The sequence below is a fragment of the Ovis canadensis genome, chromosome 7 (assembly GCF_042477335.2).
Source record: "Ovis canadensis isolate MfBH-ARS-UI-01 breed Bighorn chromosome 7, ARS-UI_OviCan_v2, whole genome shotgun sequence".
Classification (NCBI taxonomy): Eukaryota; Metazoa; Chordata; class Mammalia; order Artiodactyla; family Bovidae; genus Ovis; species Ovis canadensis.
Window position 1 is genome coordinate 64,220,460 of NC_091251.1, and position 12,880 is coordinate 64,233,339.

A 12,880-nucleotide genomic window follows, 5' to 3' on the forward strand; every position below is an offset into this window, starting at 1 on the left:
CTCAAAACTTTTAGTTCTTGCTTTGCTCTCTTTTATTACAGTGGCCAGGACTTCCAAAGTTATGCTGAACAAGAGTAGTGATAGCTGTTTTCTTTCTTTGTTCCTGATTTTAAGATGGCTACATTTAGAGTTACTCTAGTAGGTATGAGGTTTACTCCAGGTAGCAACAAAGACTTTAACAAGACCCAAACGTTCCCTTCTATTTCTAGTTATCTGAGAGTTCATATTTTTATATTACAAATAGACATTGACTTTTTTCAAATGCTCTTTAGACTTCTATCTATGAGATAGTTGTTTTTTGTTTTTTTTTTTCCTTTTTAGTTCATTAGTGTGGTGATCTACAAGGACAGATTTTCTGTTATAAAAGCATTCTTCATCCCTAAGATAAACCCTATTTCATTATAATATATTATTTTTTAAAAACTCTACCAGGTTCTGTTAGCTACTTTTTAAAGGATTTTACACCTATTTTCATATATGAAATGGGTATAAATTTCTTTTACTATCATCATTTTGTATTGAAATCCAGATTATATAGACTTCATAAAGTGAGTTGACTAGCGTCCTCTCTTTTTCTACACTCTGTAACAACCTACATATGATTGTTACACATTTCTAGAAAATTTGAAATTACACATTTCTAGAAAATTTAGTAAAATTTGAACAGTCTGTAGCTAGAGGATTTTTATTATTTTCATGAAAAGGTGAATTCTTATTTTTCCAATTTCACTAGTGGTTTTAGTCTATTCACATTTTAGACTTCATCTTACATCAATTTTTGGCATTTGTATATTTTCAAAGACATTTGTTCATTTTGCCCAGGTTTTCAAACGTATTGGCTATGTATATCTGGGTGTACAATTTTAAATTTCTAATATCTTTCTGTATTCTGTTTATTTGCAATTTCTGGCTGTCACTTTTCCCCTTTAACATTTTTGCCTAAAGCTGTTCTATCAATCTTATGAAAAAAATCAGGTCTTCGTTTAGCTAAATTTTTCTTCTTTGGTGTTTCTGTTGTTTAGTATTTTATTGATTTTCATCTTATATTTATTATTTCCTTCCTTTGTATATCTTTGGGCTATCTCTGTTGTCCATTTTCCAATTTCCTGAAGTAAGCACTTAGCTCATTGGTTTTAAATCTTTCTTATTTTCTGATGGATATGTTTATTAAATCTATAAATTTCCTTCTAAGCAGTGATTTAGTGTGTCATACAAATTTTGACTGGTATATTTTTAATACCATTTAATTTTAAGTTTCCTATTTAAACAAAGGGTTTGGACACATATTTTTTAGTTTCCAGACAAGTATATTTTAATATTTCTTTTCTTGTTACCTATTTCTTATTTTATACATATTTCAGGTAACACTATATCATCTGATTCTTTGGAATTTATTGTGACTTCTTCTGGGTCCTATTAAATAGTTGGTTTGTGTAAATGTTTTGTATGTGATTAAAAAGAAGTATATTCTCTCTTAAGGATAATACATGGATACATGATCAGTAGAAAGATCCAAGTTCTTAATTTTGTTCTTTGACTCTTTTTTATATTTGATTTTTAAAATATGAACAAAATTTGTCCATGTGGCCTTCAAATTTCCTAAACCAGGGTTGAATGAGCGTCAGTGAAATAAGATTGGGCATGAGCTGGGTGATGGAGGAGGGAATTTTTTTTTCACCCTTTGTATCTAATTTGAGTGTACTATGCTAGTAACTTCCTGGAGGAGGCCACGGCAACCCACCCCAGTATTCTTCCCTGGAGAATCTCACAGCAGATGTGCCTGGAGGGCTACAGTCCATAGGGTCGCAAAGAGTTGGACTCAACTAAAGCAATTTAGCATGCATGCTTCCTGGTTACTTCTCATAGAGACACATATTTTATTTACAGTTGGTGTAAGAAGAGGGGAGAATAAAAGAACGAAATGAGTGAGATTTGGCTGAGTGCTTCCCCACAATGGAAGGAAAATTTAAGAAAGTTGCTCCAGTTTGGACCCTGTGGATGGCTTATAACTTGGAGAAAGGTAATGTGTCTATGTATGTTTGACTGTGAGTATGTGTGAGTGTGTGTGTTTGTGTGTATGTATGTGTGCAGGTACTTTTCATGAATTGGAACATTTGGGCACCTTTGGGACATCTTAGATGGAGAGAAAAAACAAAATAGAGAGAACATTTTGCTATCACCTCCAAATTTCTCCTTCCTGAGCAAAACAAGAAATCTCTGTGCTGTGGTTGGCAGGAATAGGTAATTACATTGAAACCACTTTTGTGGGGTTTTTTTTGTAATTATTGTTTTGTATGAACAAATCTCAGAACTACCATAAATGTAGATGGGAGTTATACATTAATGCAGCCACTGGGTCTGAGACTAATATTTGTATATGCATGTGAGCTCCCCTGGGGCTCTCAGAAATATTTTGGGAAGTGGATTTTGTAAAAGACTGGATAATCAAGCAGGAGAAAAGCTCATGGTCATTGGATTTGGGGCATTAAGTATTAAAATGACTTAATTTGTACTCATAGGATGTGTGTCTTTGTGTGTATTATGAGATTATATGTTTTTTGAAAATACGTATAGCACGGATATAACTTATTTTTCACAAGTAGCTTTGTTAACCTGCTTCATCCATTCAACCATATGTCATTGATATGGTATAACAGCCAATAAAAATATTATTAGTAATCCACAGTTGGAAAGAATTAATACATTTGAAAATTGGAGGTATTCACTACTGGCTTGTCTGATCAGGCCCAATTTACTTAGCAAAGAAGTATCCAAACATTTAAGTATGCAAATATATAAAGCCAAATGAGACATCATTTAATTCCTTTATTGTCTTATAGTGAAAGACAGCAAATGAGCAAGTTGATGGCTTTATGCCAATTATTTTCACTACGATTTCTTTTATGCTAAGGTATAGCTGAAGGCAAGCCCTCAAAATCTAGGACAAACATGCAGCAGCAATAACATGAATATTTTAGGGGCTATAAGATTCTTTTCATGGGTTATGGTTGGAAATAAAAAATTTAAGTTGCAACTGCTTTGGCAAGTGTCATAAATGACTGGGACTAAATGTAAGAGTGTGTGTGGCCTCAATCCCAGACTCGCTTTTAAAAGACCCAAGTTCTAGGTGGCTCCGTTGCTCAATGGATAGCGCATTGGACTTCTAAAACACCCAAGTTCTGGGTGTTTAAGGCCCTCCACAGTGCCATCCTCTTTCTTCCTATCTTTCTAGACTAATCTTTTACCATCACCACGCTTAATGCAGTTCCACAACTCCTTCCAGTCACATAGCCTTACTTAACAGGACGTGCCTTTTCACGTTCAAGGAATATGGCCTAAGGACCATCTTCAAATAGCAAAGCCAACAACCTTGCAGTACAATGATGGCAACACCAAGAAACTCAGACAACTGAAGCTGACTAGCTGAGTCCCAGAGAGCAGTGGGTTTGCAAGGCTATTGTCATGCCGCCCGGCATGACAGCACGACACCTGCGTTTCCTCCGGTCCTCTGCCAGACCACACACGTTCCTTCACCTAGTCCTCCTGCGGGTCGTGTCCATCGATCGGAACAGTGACCACAGCAGGGACCACACAAGGATACCTTCCCTGTCCAAAAGTGGGAACGTCCTGCGCTTGTTGGGGACGTCCATTCCCACTGAAAGGGAGACATGATTAATCTTGAGGAGAATTAGAGTATTTAACCTACTTGTGTAAGGGTGGTTTGTCCCATTCTAGGAAAAAAACAAGTAGAGTATTTTAGTGTTTAAAGCACATCAAGAATTAATGAACATCATTCCTTTTTTCTTATCAAAGGTGCATCACTGCTTAAAAGCACAAAGTGCTGATGTAGCCAGTGATTCCAGAACCCAGGGCCTCAGCATAGCATTTTAAAGACTCATCCTCATAATAAATTACTATTTTAATGATAGCCCTGGTAACACCTGGTAAATGGAAAGCGCTTTATGTAGATTAAGCAACATAGCTCCCATTATTGGTTTAACTATACTTGAGATCTTAAAAAGACTTAAATAACTGTTCATTTAGTGCAGTTTCTGCTGAATTATTTAAAAACACCTCCTTACTGCTTTAACTTTGAATCTGCATTAGAAAGTATAATGCCAGTTAGGATTCCTCCACTGCCTCAAACGCTTTAAATATAAATACAAACTGAATCCACCCACAAATACAATTTCTCTCTTCACACTATGATCTTTCATCCTAAACTTAGGCAAAAAAAAAACCCAAAAAATTTACAGGAGAGAGTCAGAAAATTAGGACATAATTAAGGTAACAAAAATTAAGGCCTAATGGATAGCTTTTTGGAAGTGCTAAAGACACATGGTTCAGAGTTGTGCATTTAGGTAGAAAACTCAGTGTTTACATTTGACTAGTACAAGTTCCAGAATTACATAATGTAAAATATAAATGTAAGTACTTATATAAGCACTTATGTAAAACCAGAAATGAAAGATATTGGCTCAGTTGATTTGAATTTTATTTAATGTAATAATCAAAAGTGAAATTCAGATGCAAGGCATACCTTTGGTTGACCATGTTTTATTTTTGTTTACTTTTGCAAAGCTGAATGTTTCTCCTGCTCCCCTTGCCTGCCCCTGCCACTTACTTCTCATTAAATGAAAATTAGATATTAACTTTAAGCCTCCATCAGATGCTTCTCAAAGTAGACCCAAACTGTTTCATATTCCTTATATATACTTTGGGTCCCAAGAAACCTTTCTACAGCCCACTTCTCCTACCTGGAATGTTTGTTTCTTGCTGCCTCATGTCCCTTCCTCTCTATTCAGAGCACTCTACTTAAGGAAGCTCTTCCACAAAAGAATTCTCAGCAAATCTCTTCTGGTTCCAGGCATTCTGATCTCCCTATTAGGATTGCACCTTATGTTGTTGTTCAGTTGCTAAGTCATGTCCAACTCTTTGCGACCCCATGGACTGCAGCACTCCAGGCTTCCCTGTCCTTCACTATCCTGGAGTTAGCTCAAACTCATGTCCATTGAGTTGGTGATGCCATCTGATCAACTCATCTTCTGTCATCCCCTTCTCCTCCTGCCCTCAATCTTTCCCAGCATCACTGTCTTTTCCAGTGAGTCGGCTCTTCACATCAGGTGGCCAAAGTATTGGAGCTTCAGCTTCAGCATCCGTCCTTCCAATGAATATTCAGGGTTGATTTTTAGGATTGATGGATTTGATCTCCTTGCAGTCCAAGGGACTCTCAAGAGTCTTCTCCAGCACCAGTTTGAAAGCATCAACTCTCCAGTGCTCAGCCTTCTTTATGGTCCAACTCCCACAGCTGTGCATGACTGCTGAAAAAAATCATAGTTTTGACTATATGGACCTTTGTTGTTAAACTGATGTCTCTTTTTTATTATGCTGTCTAGGTTTGTGCCCTATATCCTTGTATTAATACATGCCAACTCTCCTCAAATGGGTTGCCAATATGGTTTTGAACTATTTTGTTACCACATATTTTCACTTGGATACAACTCAGCTGTTTTGCACACTCTCTCAGCATTACTGCTCACAAAGCGTTTCTGCTGGGCAATTGGAAGCTTAGAATATCTATTTGAACCAGAGTGCCATCTACTGGTAGGAAGGCTATAATCTGTCAACATGACTTGTTCAGTGGCTAAGTTGCACACAACTCTTTGCAACCCCATGGACTGCAGCATGCCACTACCTCTGCCCAATGTACACACACAGGCACACACACAGAAACCAGTTCTCACAGTTTGATTAAATAAGGAATATGCTATATCAAATAAAAACCTTGCTCCCACCTTTAGTAAGATATATGTATACAGAAAGCAATGACAATGAGATAAGATTCCCATTTGGATCCTCTAAATGAAACTGTCATCGTCAAAAGATGGGTGTGAATTTTAGAGTCTGTTCTCTGGCTTTTCTGTAACTTTTTCTTTCTATTTATTAAAAAAGATCATATATGAAATGAGGAACTGGAGCAATATACAGCAAAATATCTGAATGCCATCGTTTCTATGGAAATGGCACTGTTGTACCAGGAAGACTAGTTTTTTGTTTTACTTCAAGAATTTAGGCCTTCCAGAAGGTGAACCAGCCCTCCAGGATGGACCATAGTTTTAGATCATGAGTCTCTGAGTGACTATACTTTCTCAGCACACCGTGGAGGGAATGTATAAAGGAACAAAATGAGAAATATTTAGTCCTTGTGTATCAGGCTGACATTTTAGCCTATTAAATAATTCTTCAAACCCTTTAATAACACCGATCTTTCTACTCACTATAAGGCAAATCATATTGTGGGTAAAGTAAATTGCACAGAAGCAGGCCTGTAAATTAAGAGAAAACTTTTCTTTCCCCACACAAAGGCTGATTTAGATAGCGTGGGATCATTAGTGACCAGATGCCCCTCATCTATAACCCAGAGACAGCTCTCAGCTGTACAGAGAACCTTTCTTTTCCTACAGAGAGGTGAACTCAAAACTTGTCACTGATTTTTGCACCCTCTTAATCTTCCTGTTTATTCTGTGCTTCATTAAAGTCAGTCTCCATGGGGCAGACTGTCATCCAAGCTCAGCCTGCCCTGCTGTCTGCTCTCTCCAGAGAGCATCCTTCATCCTGATAAACGGGCTGTGAGCTGAACACGTGACTGAGCTCCTTAAAGTAAACAGATTACAGAGAGCAACCCCTTCCACACTCACTCAGCAGAACTGGATAAGTAGGAGCTCTGACGTGGTCATCGTGGTGGAGACAATGCTTTCCTGATAGATGGGGTTTCAGATTTACTGTTGTAAAATGATATAGAGGATATTTATCTTTATCACTGTGTCATCCCATACCTTTAAGGCTGCATTAGCTAATGTCATTCATTGGCCAAATGTTTCCCTCGGGATTTGGCATTGTTATAGGATGTCTGCTGCAAGCCAGGCTCTGTGCTAGGCATTGCAGACACAAATATACACCGAAAAAGAGACAGTGATGACTGCGATGGGAAACACAGTGAAGCTCTGTGGGAAGCCAGAAGGCATGCCACCATTACAAGGCCAGCCGTGTTCTAAGCTTAGCGTCTGCCTGTTTGTTGGACTCACAGACCATATTATCCTGGAGCAAGTGTTATATCGGCATGAAAAGGCGACACTGGAGCCCACAACTGGTTTCCAGGCAGCGCTACCTTTACCCTGACTCATGCTGACAGATAAGACAGGAGGGCTACCTGAGGGTGCTTGAGTCCTTCCTACCTAGGAAACCAAATGCAGACAAGACTCTGGAGAACCAAAGTCTTATCTCTCATGGAGAAGTTTCGGGCATCTTGGATGCCTGAGCTGAGGACAGTGGTGTTCCTGTGACCACCAGCTGAGCATCAGAATCACTCCCCAGTATCTGGATGATGGGAACCTTGAAAAAAACACCCCCTTGTCATGGCAAGGGTAGAGGTCTAGGCAGCCCCACAGGACTTTGAAAGCATCCATCCTAGATGACCAGGGCAATAAACACCTGTACTGAGTTAAGAATCAGGATAAACTCAAGAGAGACTCCCAACCACCACGCCTCAGTTTTCCCAGGGTCTGAGCAGCAGAAATCCAAGAAGGGTCCTGATTATCAGCGCTTCTTAATAATGATTACAGCTTCTGCCTGGGAGGCTTGAAGATCAAAAAGAAAACATGACTCCAAGGAGATGGAGCCCACCAGAGGCTGCTCTGGGCTCCTGACTTGCCTCTAGTTTATTTAATGAAAACAGCAGCAATGAAGAGCCTGCACAGGCAAGGTGTCAAGGGCAAGGGTTAAAACAGCTGTGGGGCTGTGAACCTGTGCAAATCCACCCACCATCAAAGCTCAGTCCAGCTGACTTCTCTTCCTTTTGGTTCTCCAGGCCCTTGCTGGACCACATGCATCTCTCCTTCCTCTGAGCCCCTCTTACAGTGCACAGTTTATTTAGCATTTTATTATATTTAGTCTCATAATCTAATTGTTCGTTGTACACTGAGTTACCACAACAAAATCACATTTGTGTCTTTCAGTTCTTTGAAATGAGAGAGTTACAGTAGCAGGCATGCAGCAGGTGTTCAGTACTTAATCTAATTGGGGATCAGAAAATAAGAGTTGTAGAAATGTTCATATAACTTCCTCCTTTCACAGAATAGTACCCAGATCCAGAGAATTGCTGCTTTATCCATTTCACAGGTGTCTAATGAAACTTTCAAGCCATCGTGCTGGGTGCTGTACAGGAGACAGAGATGCCCAACAAAGGGGCCTGGCTCTCATGGACCTTTCTGTGAGGCATGGATAATAGGATGCTTGCCTCAATCACCAAAGGGGGAAACCCATGAGGAAAGTAAAAATAAGCCTGAGGGGTCTCAGGTGAGGGAGATAATGGGGCTTCTGAGGAACTCCGGGTGGGTTTATGAAAAAGGCGGCAGCTGAATTCCATGTGGAAGGATGTGCTCTGCGGGAATGGGGAAGGGGCATCCAAGTGGGAGGGCACCGTGGCCTTCACCAAGCTTTACATCCAAGTCAACACCAGCCACGGGAGTCCGCTGGGACAGGTGTGGCAGTGGCTGCCCTCTATGCCCAACCTTCTGGGGGTCTGCTGAGGAAGAACATGCCTGTGTACCAGACTCAGAGCTCAGAGTTCCTCTTGATGTGGTCACCCAGCTCTCCACATCCAAAGAGGGCTGCCTCTCTCCTCTTCTCCGTTCTATTTACTCCTTCTGGGGCTTCTCTGGTGGCTAAGACTTCAGTGAGGGAGACCCCGGTTTGATCCCTGGGTGGAAAAGATGCCCTGGAGAAGGAGGGCATGGCAACCCACTCCAGTATTCTTGCCTGGAGACTCCCATGGATGGAGATGGGCTCTGAGCCTCTAGGGTGGGCTCGGCCCCGGAACCCTAGACCGAGGCCCAGCTGTGTGCAGCGCCCTGGCCGACACGTGCGCGTTAGGCTCTCCCCTGAGGACTTGGCGAGTCATCACAAGGCTCACATCGCGAGGGAGACAGATGCCGCGGGCTTCTCTCTCAGCTCTTATTCTGCCGGCGCTCCGCCCCAGGGTCGGCTCTTCTCCTGGGAAGCCAGGCTGGGCCCTGTTTCTGGGAAAAGCAGTGGGTGGCTGAGCGAACTCAGACCCAGAGCTTCCAAGCTTTCCCCGGTGAGTCCCCGTACCCGCTCCACTGCTTGCCCCCAGCCCTGCCTTCAGATGGCTCCGCACAACCCTCCCCCTGCCCAGAAGGGTCCTTTTCCGCAACCCTGCCGGCGACTGAGTTCCGCCTTCCCCACCCACAGGAGTAGCACCCGGAGCTTCTGCTCACCCAGCTCCCCTACACTGGGCTTGTCCAGGAGCCAAAGCAGTCTCTCCAGGTCTGCTTGCTTTCTTGGGTCTCCTGTTGCTTGTTCCCTTTGGATTTAAGGGGAGAGGGACACAGCATCAGGATACCAAGGCAGCAGCAGGGGGAAGGGGGGAGGGGCGGGGGGGAACAGACTCGGATAAGGTGCTTCTCTCTTCTTAGCTTAACAGCCTGCCTCACAAGTTCCTCTCCATTTCTCCCTCTAGGCCTGGATCTTCAGCCTCCCACCTTCAACTTAAATTCTAGCTTCTGACGGCCATGTCAAGGGGAGTTCTGAAAGTGGCATCTGGAGGAAAACGGAGCCTCTTGGGCCCTCCAGCAGCTGGTGAGGCCCTCCTGCCTTGTTTTGATTGTTGCTCACTCGCTGAGCCTTGTCGACTCTTTGTGACCCATGGACTGCAGCATGCCAGGCTTCCCCGTCTTTCACTATCTCCCAGAGTTTGCTCAAACTCATGTCCATTGAGTCAGTGATGCCATCCAATCACCTCATCCTCTGTCGTCCCCTTCTCCTCCTGCCTTTAACCTTTCCCAGTATCAGGGTCTTATCCAATGAGTCGATTCTTCCCATCAGGTGGCCGAAGTATTGGAGCTTCAACATCAGTCCTTACAATGACTATTCAGGGTTGACTTCCTATTGATTGGTTTCTGATTGCATTTCTGTCTGGTGGCACTAGGGGTAGGTACTGTGGGAAGATGCTCCAAGCCAGGGCACCTAAAGTGCTGCCTCTTAGCTGTGAGGCCTCTTGTCCCTTTGGCTTGGGTGAGCTTTAAGTCACTGTTACTTTAGAGGTATGATATCCTTTTTACCTTGTACATTTTTAAGCTCCTCTGTCCCCAGATTTAGTTCAAATGAACATTTATATATGGCAAAGCTATGATTCAGTTCCTATCCTTTGGCAGCCATGCATTTCACACTGTCTAATGTCACTCTGTCTGAGGTAGGGCAGTACATCAGGGCTGTACTCGATTTTCTTTTTTCCTCCTTCCAACTATACTTCGTCCTTATGCCTGTGGATGGGGGCCTCTGTTTTCCCACCCATTTGTCTGTCAGGCAGGCATGGGCAGTTCTGATACTGGCCAGACTGAGCTCACACTGTTGCCTCAAAACTTCCAGGTCCTTTTAAACACTCCTCCTTAGGGCTCTCTGTGGATCTGGACTGAGAGAAAAGGCTAGAGGGGTGACTTCTTTGCTGTAATCTGCCACAAAGTCCTCATATTTGAACATATAAGGGCAGCAACCTCTGGTCACCTAGCCTGACAATGTGACCGCCCTGGGAACCAGTGGTCACAGATTACCCAGCTTCAGGCCAAGTCACTGGACAGGGTTTCACTGGTCTTTCTCTACCCCCAGCTCCAAGAAACTACACCAGCTCACAGTTAACATTCGGGAGATATTCATGGACAAAGAGGACATAAGATATACAGACATTAGGTACTTAATATTGATCTCCTCAAAAGAGGTTTAACACTAGTAAAAAACTGAAAAGAGACTCAAAACAATTTTCCTTTTAGAAATTGTCCTGTGGAAGCATTTGAATGTATGATAAAGAATATCCTTCTCAATCTACTAAGCAAATGTTGTAGAATCTGTGAACCCAAGGCTAACACCCTGGAAGCTTTCTCTCCAGTCTGCAGGCCTTGGCTCCCTCTAGTGTCCCTGACTCAGCCTTTGTTTCAGGCTTAAAATGCCCAAGACCTAAGGAGTTTCTTTACATGGAGATTCAAAGGCAGGTTCAAGGAACTTCTCTTCCTCTTAACCTTCCATGGCAACTCTTGACCAAGTTCATCTCCTCCCTCCATGCACTCCTTTGTTGTTTTCCCTGGCTTACAATTAACATTTTATCCTGTTTATAATTCTTTCCTGTGTAGTATTGTCTTGACCCCTGCCCCCAAATGTGCCCACAATTTCAGGCATGCAATAAGTATCTAATACTTACTTTAAATTTGGGCATCAAAATAGTAGAGTCTAGGAAAGCTAATATAGCTTCTCTCTTAGAATGGGAAATAGATCCAGAGAATTGATGCTGTATTTATTCCACAGGTGTCTAATGAAACTTTCAAAGCACTGTGCTATGCCCTGTGCAGGAGACAGAGGTTCTCAACAGAGGGGCCCGGCTCTCGTGGACTTTTCACTGAGGCATGGAAAATAGGATGCATGCCCTAATCACCAAGGGAGGGAACCCAAGAGGAAGGTAAGAATAAGCCTGAGGGGGTCTCAGGTGAGGGAGTGATGGTCTGCTGGGGGACTTGGTGGTTTTACAGAGAAGGTGTCACTAGAGCTCTGTCTTGAAGTATTTGGATATGAGGGGATAGAGGGATAGTGTGGTGTTGTGGAAGCACATTCAGGGAAGGAAACAGAAGGAAAATATAAGAAACTAGGACCAAAATGCCTCAAGGTCAAATAATAGCAGACCTTGAATACAAGCCAAGAAGCCTGCATTCTAATGAGTAAGCAAGAAGCATTATGAAGGAAGAACTTCATAAAAATTTCAACTTCTTGAACATGTTTTGAACTCTTTCAAAAGTGAATTCTCCATCCTTGGAGGCTTAAGTAGCAATTGGATGTACTTTTATCCAGTTTATAATTATCCTCTTCTGATTTATAGAGATTCATAAAGGGAATTCATGCATGAACTAGGTAACTGTTGTGGTTACTGCTGATTGAGATTACAGAATCAGGCTTTTGGAACTAGAAAGTGACCCTAACATCATAGGAGGGGAAACTGAATTTCTTTTTGTATTTTAGTAAGCGCTAAATATATACTTCCACAATTAATGAATGACATGAAGAGAGTTGTGCTTTGTGTGTGTGTACTAAGTCGTTTCAGTTATGTCTGACTCTTTGTGAACCTATGGACTGTAGCCCACCAGGCTCTTCTGTCCATGGGATTCTCCATGCAAGAATATTGGAGTAAGTTGCCATGCCCTCCTCCAGGAGATCTTCCCGACCCAAAGATCGAACCCTGTCTTATATCTCCTGCATTGGCAGGCAGATTCTTTTTGTATTTAGCAAGTGCTAAAAGTATGCTTCCACAATTAATGAATGATATAAACAGAGTTGTGCTTTAGGGAAAGGAATTTGGCAGCAAGGTTTAAACTATATTAGCAAGAAGGGAGAGACTGGATATACAGAAACTGGTTGCTGCTGCTGCTGCTGCTGCTGCTGCTGCTGCTGCGTCACTTCAGTCGTGTCCCACTCTGTGCGACCCCATAGACGGCAGCCCGCCAGGCTCCACCGTCCCTGGGATTCTCCAGGCAAGAATACTGGAGTGGGTTGCCATTTCCTTCTCCAATGCAGGAAAGTGAAAAGTGAAAGTGAAGTCGCTCAGTTGTGTCCGACTTGTTGCGACCCCACGGACTGCAGCCTACCAGGCTCCTCTGTCCATGGGATTTTCCAGGCAAGACGACTGGAGTGGGGTGCCATTGCCTTCTCCGACAGAAACTGGTTAGGACACTATTATTCATTTTCAGGGCCTAAACTAGATTAGTGAAAATGGGAATGAAGATAGACATTGTGGATGTAGAATCAAGATGACTACTTTGTTGTA